The 14393-nt window shown below is 45.3% G+C and overlaps 1 protein-coding gene across 7 annotated transcripts in view; it reads left to right on the top strand.

The window, feature by feature from the left end:
* The window catches only part of cep164 (centrosomal protein 164), a 209497-nt gene that overhangs the window by 3047 nt on the left and 192057 nt on the right, over window positions 1-14393 (top strand). Inside the window, exon 2 of one of the 7 annotated variants that reach the window (XM_078532829.1) lies at window positions 5156-5257. The exons of the other annotated variants lie outside the window; for them this stretch is intronic. The gene's annotated coding sequence lies outside the window, so the exon portion shown is untranslated. The remainder of the gene's footprint in view (window positions 1-5155; window positions 5258-14393) is intronic. 7 annotated transcript variants of the gene reach the window in all.

Below are 14393 nucleotides of genomic sequence, written 5' to 3'. Positions count from 1 at the left end.
CTCACCCCCATCACCATCCTCACCCCCATCACCCATCCTCACCCCCATCACCCATCCTCACCCCCATCACCCATCCTCACCCCCATCACCCACCCTCATCCCCAACCCCATCACCCACCCTCATCCCCAACCCCATCGCCCACCCTCGCCCCCAACCCCATCGCCCACCCTCGCCCCCAACCCCATCGCCCACCCTCGCCCCCAACCCCATCGCCCACCCTCGCCCCCAACCCCATCGCCCACCCTCGCCCCCAACCCCATCGCCCACCCTCGCCCCCAACCCCATCGCCCACCCTCGCCCCCAACCCCATCGCCCACCCTCGCCTCCAACCCCATCGCCCACCCTCGCCCCCAACCCCATCGCCCACCCTCGCCCCCAACCCCATCGCCCACCCTCGCCCCCAACCCCATCGCCCACCCTCGCCCCCAACCCCATCGCCCACCCTCGCCCCCAACCCCATCGCCCACCCTCGCCCCCAACCCCATCGCCCACCCTCGCCCCCAACCCCATCGCCCACCCTCGCCCCCAACCCCATCGCCCACCCTCGCCCCCAACCCCATCGCCCACCCTCGCCCCCAACCCCATCGCCCACCCTCGCCCCCAACCCCATCGCCCACCCTCGCCCCCAACCCCATCGCCCACCCTCGCCCCCAACCCCATCGCCCACCCTCGCCCCCAACCCCATCGCCCACCCTCGCCCCCAACCCCATCGCCCACCCTCGCCCCCAACCCCATCGCCCACCCTCGCCCCCAACCCCATCGCCCACCCTCGCCCCCAACCCCATCGCCCACCCTCGCCCCCAACCCCATCGCCCACCCTCGCCCCCAACCCCATCGCCCACCCTCGCCCCCAACCCCATCGCCCACCCTCGCCCCCAACCCCATCGCCCACCCTCGCCCCCAACCCCATCGCCCACCCTCGCCCCCAACCCCATCGCCCACCCTCGCCCCCAACCCCATCGCCCACCCTCGCCCCCAACCCCATCGCCCACCCTCGCCCCCAACCCCATCGCCCACCCTCGCCCCCAACCCCATCGCCCACCCTCGCCCCCAACCCCATCGCCCACCCTCGCCCCCAACCCCATCGCCCACCCTCGCCCCCAACCCCATCGCCCACCCTCGCCCCCAACCCCATCGCCCACCCTCGCCCCCAACCCCATCGCCCACCCTCGCCCCCAACCCCATCGCCCACCCTCGCCACCAACCCCATCGCCCACCCTCGCCACCAACCCCATCGTCCCCTTCGCCCCCAACCCCATCGTCCCCTTCGCCCCCTCCTCGTCCCCCCTCGTCCCCCTCGCCCCATTCGCCCCATTCGCCCCCCTCGTCCCCCCTCGTCCCCCCTCATCCCCCCTCGCCCCCCCTCGTCCCCCTCGTCCCCGTCGCACCCTCCACCCCCCCCTCCACCCCGTCGCACCCTCCACCCCCCCCTCCACCCCCACCCTCCTCCACCCCCTCCTCCCCCCTCCACCCCCCCCTCCAACCCCCACCCTCCCCCCTCCAACCCCACCCTCCCCCCTCCAACCCCACCCTCCCCTTCCACCCCCACCCTCCCCCTCTCCCCTCCAACCCCACCCTCCCCCTCCTCCCCCCTCCTCCCCCACTCTCCCCCCTCCACCCCCGCCATCCACCCCCTCCACCCCCGCCATCCACCCTCTCCCCGCTCCACCCCCGCCATCCACCCTCTCCCCCCTCCACCCCCGCCATCCACCCTCTCCCCCCTCCACCCCCGCCATCCACCCTCTCCCCCCTCCACCCCCGCCATCCACCCTCTCCCCCCTCCACCCCCGCCATCCACCCTCTCCCCCCTCCACCCCCGCCATCCACCCTCTCCCCCCTCCACCCCCGCCATCCACCCTCTCCCCCCTCCACCCCTACCATCCACCCTCTCCCCCCTCCACCCCCGCCATCCACCCTCTCCCCCCTCCACCCCCGCCATCCACCCTCTCCCCCCTCCACTCCCGCCATCCACCCTCTCCCCCCTCCACCCCCGCCATCCACCCTCTCCCCCCTCCACCCCCCGCCATCCACCCTCTCCCCCCTCCACCCCCGCCATCCACCCTCACCCCCACCACAGCATTGTCCATCATTATATCAACCCCAACCTAACAATTACCCCCATCAATCCCACATGAATCTCACATCAACAGCACCCCATCACCCACCATTACCCCCGTCAACCTCACCTCCATACCGCTATCACCCTGACACCATCACCCACCATCTCCCGCACCCGCTCCACCACCCCCCTCATCCCATCACAACCCCCACTCAGCATCATCTGATCCCACTCCCATTCCCCAGCCCCGTTCCTCCTGTCGCATCCCCTCAGCCACCCTCCTCTCCCACTGCATTTCCATAATCCTGTATTGACCTCTGCATCATATTTTAATCCAATTTTCCCTTCAATGAGCGAGTTATAGCCCATCCCTAAAGTGCAAATAAAAAGCAGACTAAACACACTGTGATCACCTTTTTTGAAGTGTTTTAGAGCATAGGCATCACTGCAGGAGCTCCTCAGGGCAGTGGCTGAAGGTCACATTCTTCAGTTGTTCCTTCAATGACCTCCCTCCAATATAAAGTCAGTAGTGGGGATGTTTGCTGATTGCGCTTTGCTCAGTCCATTCACAACTCCTCGGATAATGAAGCAGTACTGAAGCATGCCGCAGGACCTAGGCAATATTCAGGCTTGGACTGGTAAGTGGCAAGTAACATTTGTGCCACACAGGTGCCAGGCAATAACCCTCTCCAACGATGTAACCATCTCCTCTTGACACTTATGGCATTGCAGTTGCTGATTCCATATCGTCAATATTCTGGGGGGTTAGTGTTAACCAGGAACCTAACTGGACCAGCCATATAAATGCAGTGGTTACAAGATTAGGCTGAAGAGTGGAAATTTTAGGAACATAGGACTTAGGAGCAGGAGTAGGCCCTTCGAACCTGATCTGCCTTTCAATAAGATCATGGCTGATTTGAGTTACTCACCACCTGAGTTCCCAAAGCCTGTCCATAAGGCACAAGTCAGGAGCGTGATGAAATAGTCTTCACTTGCCTGGATGAATGTAGCTCCATCAGCACTCAAGAAGTTCAATACCACCCAAGATAAAGCAGCCGCTTGATTGGCATCCAATCCACCATCTTAAACGTTCATCCCCTTCACTACTGCTGCAGAGTGGCACCAGTGTGTGCCGTCTGCAAGATGCTCTGTAGCAACCTGCCAAGGTTATTTCTATAGCACCTTCCAAATCCGCGATATCTACCACTTAGAAGGACAAAGACAGCAGGTGCATGGGAACAGAACCACCTGCTAGCTCCCCTCCATGTAGGCACCATCCTGACTTGGAAATATATCGCTGTTCTTTCACTATTGCTGGGTTAAAATCCTGGAACTCCCTCCCTATCAGCACCATGGGTGTATCTACACAACATGGACTGCAGCAGTTCAAGAAGGTGGCTCACCACCACCTTCTCAAGGGCAAATGTTGGTATTGCCAGTGACACCCACATCCCAGGGACAAATAAAAAAAGTTTCTCTTGATTTTGTGGTATGCTTGCTTCTGACGAAAGAACATTGAATTGAAATGTTCATCCTGTTTCTGTCTCCACAGATGCTGCCTGACCTGCTGAGTATTTCCAGCATTTTCTGTTTTTATTTCAGATTTCCAGCATCCTCAACATTTTGCTTTTTTACGTGAATCTCGTTATTGCATGAAAGTTTAATTTTTTATTTATGCTTGGTCCTGTGAGCAGAATGTTTCTAGCTATTTCTAAAAATCACGTAACGTCAAACCCAGCATGTTATGATAGATTATTTACACAACATAATTTCCAACGAGACAACAACTCACTTTTGAAAAATGGTGGTGTGTTTTTTCAGGAAGCGCAATTGTCAAACCCAAAGGATAGACCATTAATATCCCAACTATTAACTCCTGGCCAGCAAATTAAACAATTGGACCTTTATATTTTAGCACGCAATAATTGGGTAATATTTTCTTAATATACCAATTCACTGCATTTGTATTAATACTACGCAGCCTAACCACCATGATTGTATGACCCGTTGAGGTTGAGAAAGCATAACTGGTTTATTTAGAGGGGTTAAACAGGGTGGGAGGGGCTGCTAAGAAGCAAAGCTTAATTGGCAGCCTTGCCTTCAGCTGCCTAGGCACTAAGCTCTGGAATACCCTCCCTAAACCCCTCTGCCTCTCTCTCCCTCTGCTCATTAAAACCTATCTCTTTGACTAAGTTTTTGATCACTTGCCTAATACCTCCCTAAATGGCTTGGCATCAAGCATTGTTTGATTGTCCCTGTGAAGTGCTTAGGGATGTTTTATCATGTTAAAGGTGCTATATAAATTAAATTTATTACTATTGTTAATCAGGCCTATTAAAGAGCACACGTCTAATACAGCTGTATTGTCACATGATTTCAGTAAAGTGTAATTGTGGGTCTGTCCATTTAAACTAAAAGAGGAACTGATTACAAATACAGATTTTGTCCTTCCATTCTTGAACTTTCCCTACGCACAAAACTTTTGTAATTATGTATTTATTTCTCTAAAAGCATTAATTCTGTCAGGGTACTGTTTCTGTGGATGTGCTGTATTGTGTTATTGAGGTCACAGGCTTGTTCCTTGGTATGTCCTGGGGAGCTTGTGTGTCTTTTCTCCAAATCAGCCAGCATTTCCACTGATTTGAAAATACACATGAGATGTTGGGGAGATTAGATTTGGATTCAACTGTGATTCATTTGGTGGCCAAATTCCCTGTTGCTACTTACCAGCTGGATTCACATGAGTTATGGCCACTTGAGCAAATGACTGGAGGGCAGCAACAATGGAATTGTACTTCAGCAAGAGTCAGTACCTTCTCAAGGGCAGTTAGAGCTGGCAAACAAATGTTGGTCTTGACAGCGACGCTCAATATAACAAATAAAATATAGTATTTTTTGAGGAGAAAATTGGATTAAAAGAAACATGCATTTAAAAAAAACCCTAACTATTCAAATTCGAAAACCACATTAACATAGTGTTCCCTTCCAGTGCAATCATTGGTTATTAGTGATTTGGCACCGCTACCACTTTCTAGGAACGTCATTGGTTGTGGTATGCACACAATTGATCCAGTTGTTCCATATTTGATTGACAGGGCCCAATGCTGATAAAGGTGAACTAGATGGGAACAAGGATTGGGTCGACTTCAGTTCACAGCAATGGCTTCATGACCCCTGGTAACCACATGATTTCCATGGTAACCACTGCTGATTGGTCTTTAGCATTATTACTGGTCTGTAGGATTTTGAGACTAAGAGATCTGTCATTGGCCCATGGTAACCACATGACTATTATAAAATGAAATCACAAAGACAATTTGACATCACAGAGTGATTGGAACTGATTTTTCTTAGGCTAAAAAGAATTTTTTTGAAAAATGTGTTACCAGGGCAGAAAATTGAATGTAAATTGAGAAGGTGTGTTCAAATTTTCTGTCTATTTATTATACAATTAATAGATACAGTAATGACAGGAGAACAATAGCAGTAAATATATTTTTAAAAAACTACTCAGTATCCTGTTGCATTTCTCAACAGATAACTCATGTTCTGAATTATGGCTTTAAATCCCTCAAATTGCTGTTTGCTCATTATTATAATTATTAAGTTACTGAAGTAATTTATCAACAACGACTTGCACTTCTATAAGCACAACAAGTAAAATGTCCCAAAGAGCTTCACAGGAACATTATCAGACAAAATTTGACACTTGAGCCACATGAAGAGATATTGGGGCAGATGAGCAAAAGCTTAGTCAAAGAGATAGATTTTAAGGAGCATCATAAATGAGGAGAGAGGTAGAAAGTTGGAAAGTTATAGGAAGAGAATGCAATCGCTTAGGGATCTTGGTTCCTGAAGGAATAGCTCCAATTATGGAATTCCAAGAGGCCAGTGTTGGGAGAAGTACGTAGATCTGCAGGGTTGTAGTGCTGGAGGAGGTGAGCGATGGGGATGTGGAGGGTTTAAACTCAAGGATGAGAATTTTAAGCCTGAGGCATTGCCAGAGCTAGAGTCAGTGTAGGTCAGTGAGCTCCAGTGTGATGAATGAACTGGACTTGGTGTGAGTTAGACTACGGGCAGCAGATTCTTGAATGAACTCCACTTTATGAGAATAACGGTAACAATGTCACATTACTTAACTTGAACAACACTCAGCATTACCATGTTTATAATACTGTTTATCTACAATTTTACAAAACTTGTTTAAGGTGCAGTTAATTTTTTAGTTCCTCCCTAATGCCTCTAATTGTAAAATACCTTGTTTGATATATTTCTGCAGTGGATTTGTAATATTTAGGATGTGTCTTATCTCCTCCTGTTCCTTTTGTGTAACCTTACTATTTCTTTGTCAATTATGTGATTATCAAATCACCTTATTGCCCACAGTGGATTTGGAGTTATCTCTGAAGCTGTTGCACCAAAGAGATGTTTTCTTATCAGCTAATCTCCAATAGCCAGCATCAACGATTTCAACTACCTTGACCCACCTTAGCAGTTAACATTCCTTGAATATCCCAGTCCCCTCAGCGACACCTGAAATCTCATTCTAAATAAAACTGTAACATCTGGAATTTTAATTTCTTGATTTAATTTGTATGAAGTGCTGAAATAATTTTTTTTAAAGTAATCACTTATTTTTGCCAGAACTCCTTGTTGGTTGTCATATGACACAACCTTCCATGCACTTTGAGTATTGTAGTTCCGTGGAAGTTGAGTGCAAACTCATTCCTTCAGCTGCCTAGGTCCCTCTGTCTTGAATTCCCCTTCTAAACCTTTCCACCTTTTGACCTATCCCTCATCCTCTACGATGCTCCATAAAACCTACCTCTTTGACGAAGCTTTTGGTCACCTGTCCTTTATGTGGTGCAATGTCAAATTTTGTCTGATAATACTCCGGTGAAACCCTTTGCTATGTTTTATTATGTTAATTGTTCCAAAGAAGTGCAATTACAAATAGCATGATTTATCAATCTTGCACATGCCTACACAGAATTTCATAGCAGGAGCTGGACCTTCTGTGATATTTACAACTCTAAGACAGAAATAACACATAGGTATAGGAGAGAAAGAGAGACGGGCCCAAATGGGGCTAACTTTAAATGGCCAATTTTAGGTGTGTTTTCAGGAATAAGTAATTTAAATGCCTTGACTCCAGGAGCAAGGAAGGAAAACGGCCCTGAAAGCATTTTGAGGGAAAGAAACTGAGCGATTTAAATACTTCATTTTGTGGCAATTACCTGTTACGGATTCTTGGGTCTGAGGAGAAAAAGTGAATTAAATTGGTACTTGTTTATTGCTGATGTGCAGTTTTTGATTCGGCTTTTGATTTCATCTCATATAGTCAGCAGAATTTTAAGGCCAGTCAATATCATGAGTGTGTTGAATTGGTTATTTCATGCAATCATTAGAATCATACAACACAGAAAGTGGCCATTGGGCTAGAATAAATTCTAATGAGGCATTGCACCAATCTTTCACTTTCAGATGTTGGCTGACCTGCTGTATGCATTTTGTATTTTCTTTGCTTTCGTTCAGATTTACAATATTTTTAATTTTTAAAATCTTGACTCAATATTTTTTATATCTCGACTCAAGTTACAGTGTTGCAATGTCAGAAATATATTTCAGTGCATTCTCTTCACTACGCATTGTCTAATGTGCAGACATAAGCTGTGCTCCAACCCCAACGTCCTGTATCAATGTGGCATTTCTCTCTTCTGCATCAACCGTCTTTATGGTCTCTGATACTGCAGTTTTATAGTGTGGACCCCAACTTCCTCAGTGTGCACTGAGATTTGTCAAACTTGTTCAATAAGGATTTTGACAGAGAAGAAACATTCATCCCATTTGTCAAAATAAGTTTTCTATCCCAGACAGCGGCAGGTATTATACTGGATACGGTGACCTGTTCATCCAGTTGAACTGTAAATAACTTTCAGAATAAAGGATTACCAGTGTCACACAACAAACCAGAGCCAAAGGTTAGATGAGGAGAGATTTTTTTTACACATCAGCTATGATTTGGGATGCGCTGCCTGCAAAGGTGGTGGAAGCAAATCCAATAGTAACTGTCAAAAGGGAATTGGATATATACTTGCAAAGAAGAAAATTGCAGGGTTTTTGGGAAAGAGTAGAGGTGCTAATTAGATAGCTCTTTCAAAGGGCCAGAGAAACATGATGGGCCGATTGGCCTATTCTGTGGTGTATCATTCTGATTCTATGAAACCTGTAGCAATTTTTCAATAAATAACTCTTCCTGTTAGCAGACCTCATTGTAGCCTAGTCTTTATTACTTTGAGGAATCCTCTCTTCCTCTTAAATTCCACCTTATAAAGACTGCCACTTGTCATCAATAATGCTCAGCTTCAGAGGTAAACACTAAGTCTGAAAAGTTAAACAAAATTGAGGGGTTCAGATGACCTCATAAACAGCAAGGGTGAACTTAACTTTTGTTGTTCAACCCTCTTGTTCAAACCAGCTGTGAAATTTCAGATGAGTATGTTTCCCATTATTAGGCCTCTTCCCAGATCTAACTGGACTGAACTACCCATGAGTGGACAAAAGGAGCTCAATTAGATCATAAGACATTGGAGCAGAAGTAGGCCGTTTGGCCATCGAGTCTGCCAAGCCATTCCATGAGATCATGGCTGATCTGATAATCTTCAACTCCACTTTCCTGCCTTTTCCCCATAGCCCTTGATTCCCTCACTGATTAAAATCTGTCTATCTTCACCTTGAATGTACTTAATGACCCAGCTTCTACAGCCCTCTGCGGTAAAGAATTTCACAGATTAGCTACCCTCTGAGAAATGAAATTCCTCCTCATCTCACTTTCAAATGGGCGACCCCTTACTCTGAGATTATGCCCCACAAGGGGAAACAATCAAGTCCCCTAAGAATCTTTTATGTTTCGATAAGGTCACCTCTCATCCTTCTAAACTCCAATGAGTACAGACCCAACCTACTCAAACTCTCCTCATCAGAGAATCCCTCCATACCCGGGATCAACCTAGTGAACCTTCTCTGGACTGCCTCCAATGCCAGTAATATCTTTCCTCAGATAAGGGGACCAAAACTGTTCACAGTATTCTAGGTGTGGTCTATTTAGTGCTTTGTATAGCTTTAGCAAGACTTCCTTATATTTATACTCCATTCCCTTTGAAATAAAGGCCAACATTCCATTTGCCTCCTTTATTACCTGTTGAATTTGTATCCTAGCTTTTTGGGATACATGCACAAGGACTCCCAAATCTCTCTCTACTGCAGCTTTCTGCAGCCTTTATCCATTTAAATAATATTTAGCTCCTCTATTCTTCATGCCAAAGTGCATAATCTCACATTTTCCCACATTATATTCCATCTGCCACTTTTTTGTCCACTCACTTAACCTGTCTATATCCCTCTGTACACTCCTTGTGTCATCCTCACCACTTGCCTTCCCACCTATTTTTGTATCTGCAAATTTGGCAATAGTACCTTCACTTCCCTCATCTAAGTAACTAATATATATTGTAAATAATTGTGGCCCCAGTGCTGATCCCTGTGGCACTCCAGTAGTTCAGGTTGCCATCCTGAAAATGCCCCCTTATCCCAACTCTCTGTTTTCTATTAGTTAGCCAATCCTCCAATCATGCTAATATACTACCCACAACACCATGGGCTCTTATTAAGTAACCTTATGTGCAATACCTTATCGAACACCTTTTGGAAATCCAAATATATTACATCTACTGGTTCCCCTTTTTCTATCCTGGCTACCTCAAAGAATTCTAATAAATTGGTCAAGCATGATCTTCCCTTCATGAAGCCATGCTGACTCTGCTTGATTAGATTACGTAATTCTAAATGCTCTGCTATTACTTCCTTTATAATAGACTCTGACATTACCCCAATGACAGATGTTAAGCTAACTGGCCTAAGGTTACCTGTTTTTTGTCTCCCTCCCTTTTTGAATAAGGGTGTTATGTTGGCGGTTTACCAATCCTCTGGGACTTCTCCAGAATCTAAGGATTCTTGGAAGCTCACTACCAGTGCATCCACTATCTCTGCAGCTACTTCTTTTAATACCCTGGACGCAACCCATCAGGTCCAGGGGACTTGGCAGCCTTTAGCCCCATTAGTTTCCCTAGTACTTTTTCTCTAGTGATAGTTACTGTATTTATTTCCTCCCCCTCTTTTGTCTCTTGATTATTTAGTATTGGAATGCTATTAGTGTCTTCTACTGTGAAGACTGAAGCAAAGTATTTATTCAACTCCTCTGCCATTTCCTGGTTCCCCATTATTATTTCCCCAGTCTCTTTCTGTAAGGCGCCTATGTTCACTTTGGTGTCTCTTTTCCTTTTTCATATATTTAAAGAAGCCCTTACTGTCTGTTTTTACATTACTTGCTAGTTTACCCTCAAAGTTTATTTTCTATCCCTTTATTATTTTTTGGTCATCTTTTGTTCATTTTTAAAACTTTCCCAATCCTTTGGCTTACCACTAATCTTTGCCACATTGTATATCTTTTCTTTTCTTTTAATTTGATATTATCCTTAATTTCCTTGGTTAACCATGGTTGGTTTATCCCCTTCCTTGAATCCTTCTTCCTCACTGGGATATATTTTTGTTGTGAGTGATGAACTATTTTCTTAAATGTCTGCCATTGTTCATCAACCATTTTTTTCCTGCTAAAATCCTATCCCAGTCTACTCCAGCCAACTCTGCCCTCATTCCTTTCCAATTACCCTTATTTAAGTTTAGCACAGTTGTTTCCGACCCAAGTTTCTCACTCTCAAACTGAATGCTAAATTCTACCATATTAGGTCACTGTTTCCTAGGGTATCTTTTACACTGAGATCATTTATTAAACCTGCCTCAGTTTAACTTGGTCTAATGTGCCTGCGTTGACTCTTTGGTAGAGTTATCCAATTAGTCCTACTGCCCCCAATCTTTCTTTATAGCCCTGTAAATGTTTTCTCTTCAACTAATTGCCTTGCAAAAGTGACTGTGGAATCTACTTGAGCCACCTTTTTAGGCAGTGCATTTTGGATGACAGCTACTTACTGCTTAAAAATTGTTTTCCACAGCTCACCTCTTTTGCCAATCGCCTTAAATCTGTGTCATCTGGTTACCAATCCTTCTGCCATTGAAAAAGAGTTTCTGTTTATTGATTCTATCAAAACTGTTCATGGGTTTCAGCACTATCAGATCTCCTCTAAACTATCCTCACAACCCCAGCTTCTCCACATAACTAAGCCCCTCATCTCTAGTACCATTCTGATAAATATCTTCTGCACCCTCTGTAAGGCTTTAATATCCTTCCTAAAGTGTGATGCCTGGAATTGAATACAATACTCCAGTCTGTTGTTCATTCTAACTATGTCATCCTGAAGTCTATTATTCTCCTCATTGTTGACCACATTTATGAGTTTCATACAATCAGCAAACTTTGAAATTATATCCTATGTGTACCCTCTCTTGTGCAGGATTCGGTCAGAAATTAAATGCAGCCACTCTCCCAGGCATGGACTTCTGCAGGCAACTCCCATATTGCTTGAGGGAAAAGTCTATGGTACAGCAAAGTAGGAATATGTGCTGGAATCATCCAAATGTGTTAGCAGTTTATCTATATGTGTGCGTCTAAGGAAGATAATTATTTTAATGTTGGGCCTATTGTTTAAGAGTCTAGTGGTCATCTGAAACTCCTGCCTATTGTTGAGATGGCTTTAGAATTTTTCTCCAAGCATCTTGGAAGCTTGAATTTGGCATCGTAAAGCCATATTGTAGTGTGTGAAGATGGATGTGATATTTTTGGGAACATGGTGGTATTCTGTAAGAGTGTGTGCGTGCGTGTGTAAAATTAAACTGGCGAAGGTTAGTAAAGACAGCTTGTCTGAAGGAGCAGAGAGATGAAAGGTTAAAGTTGCAGATGCATGCATTTGTAATGAGAGGCTATGGTGAAGTTGAATGTACGAGTAAATAGGTTGGGTTTTAAAATTTGCATTAGGTGATAGGTGAGGACTTGACTTTTCAGCTGTTAAATTTCAAAGGGAGTTTAGAAGTGACAAGGGACTTTTACAACTTAAAGGTTTCATAGGTAAGGTCAGAGCAGGCAGGATTCATGAAACATGAAGGCCCTCAGGAAATTAGATTCAGAAACTTCAACCCAGTTCTAGTTCTTCAATTTAAAGTCAAAGATGGTTGTTGATTTTGCACCAACTGGGCAGTCTCAGTCGGCAGCTGTTCAATTTTTGATGTGGAAAATGGAAATATCAAGCATGCACAGAAGCTGTTCTTCTGAGACTGGGGTGGAGCAGAATAATTTTCAGATACAACCAAGCTTCAGGTGGGGTGGAGGGTTGGGGGGAGAGGTGTGGTGGCGGGCAAGTAAATCTAAAAGAGGTAGGCAGTTCTACAGAATGAGCTAATGGCCCAGCCAATGGTAAATGACATTCAATGCAGATGAGTGTGTGAAATGTTATGCACTGGAAGCAAAGGTGGGTGATGTATGTTCTCTTTTTACTGTTGAGTTATTTAAGGGAGAAACTGAAAGCAAATAAGGCTATTTGTAGATTCAACTTAACATCTCTCATTGCTGACCAGTCACTGGAGCAGAATTCAATAAAGCAAATGAAATAGTGAAACTATACTGGTGAAACCGTAGATTAGTAGATAGTGAAACCATGCTGTGGTTAAACTGTACTTTGTGTACTGTGTCCGGTCTTGGTCACCAGAAACAAGAGTCGATATTCAAGTCTAGGTGGTGATGCAGTGAAGGACCATGAAGCTGATGCCTACTGTCAGATGACTAAACTGAAGAGAACTGGAAAAGTTTGGACTATTCAACTCTAAAAACAGATGAGCAAGAGGGGACAGTGCGGACATGTTTAAAACAGTAGTGAAGGATAAAGTGAGACAGATTCAAGGTGGCAAAAGGCAGTTTTAAGACTGATTGCAGAAGTTTCTTCACAGAAAGAAGACCAAGATATGCAGTAGAATTCTTGATACGGCAGTTGTGACAAAATCCCTGGAATCATTGTATTCCATACTGCAATAGGATGACTATAGGCTCTTTCTGGATGAACTAAATGACCTTTTTCATTTGGGTCTCTTTTGTGAGAGGTTAAACTGACTGCCTTCCTTCTCAGGTGGATGTGAAAGATCCTAAGGCATGATTTTGAGGAAGAGCAGTGGAGTTCTTCCTGATGTTCTGGCCAACATTTGTTCCTCAACCAACATCTCTAAAACAGATTATCTGGCCATTATCACATTGCTGTTTGGGGGACTTTGCTGTGTGCGAATTGGCTGCTATGTTGCCTACATTACAATAATAATTGCACTTCAAACATACTTCATTGGTTGTAAAGTGATTTGTGATGTGCTGAAGTCATGAAAGTTGCTATAGAAATGCAAGCCTTTCTTTACACAAGGAACTTCAGTACGCACCTAATCCATGGGGTCCCCGGCCTATGCTTCATGTAATCCTATACTCGCAATCTAATCACCAGGAAGAGTTAACATTGCTGTGATTGGGTTAAAAGCAAAATACTGCGGATGCTGGAAATCTGAAACAAAAACAAAAATTGCTGGAAAAACTCACCAGGTCTGACAGCATCTGTGGAGAGAAAGACAGAGTTAACGTTTTGAGTCTGTATGACTTCTTCAGAACTAAAGAGAAGTAGAAATGTGGTGAAATATATACTGTTTAAGGGGGGTGGGACAGGTGAAGCTGGATAGAAGGCCAGTGATAGATGGAAGCAAAGGAGAGATTGCAAAAGATGTCATAAACAAAAGGTCAAAGGGGTGTTGATGGTGGTGATACTGGCTAAAGGAGGTGCTAATGGTGACATTAAGAGTAGAAAGCAGGATGAGCAAGTGACATATAGCCTTAGTGGGGGTGGAGTGGGGGGAGGGGACGGTGTGGGAGAAAATATCAGAATAGGCTAAAAGGTGGGGATAAAACAATGAATGGAAATAAATTTTAAAAATAAGAATAGAAATAGGTGGGGGGAAAAAGATATATATAAAAATAAATATTTGAAAAAGGGGATCAAAACGGGGTGGGGATGGAGGAGAGAGTTCATGATCTGAAGTTGTTGAACTCAATGTTAAGTCTTGAAGGCTGTAAAGTGCCTAATCGAAAGATGAGGTGCTGATCCTCCAGTTTGCATTGAGCTTCACTGGAACATTGCAGCAGGCCAAGGACGGACATGTGGGCATGAGAGCAGGGTGGTGTGTTGAAATGGCAAGCAAGATGAAGTTCTGGGTCATGCTTGTGAACAGACCAAAGGTGTTCTGCAAAGCGGTCACACAGTCTGCGTTTGGTCTCTCCAATGTAGAGGAGACCGCATT

Source organism: Cetorhinus maximus, chromosome 2 (assembly GCF_964194155.1).
Source record: "Cetorhinus maximus chromosome 2, sCetMax3.hap1.1, whole genome shotgun sequence".
Lineage (NCBI taxonomy): Eukaryota > Metazoa > Chordata > Chondrichthyes > Lamniformes > Cetorhinidae > Cetorhinus > Cetorhinus maximus.
This window is presented reverse-complemented; position numbering and strand designations above follow the sequence as displayed.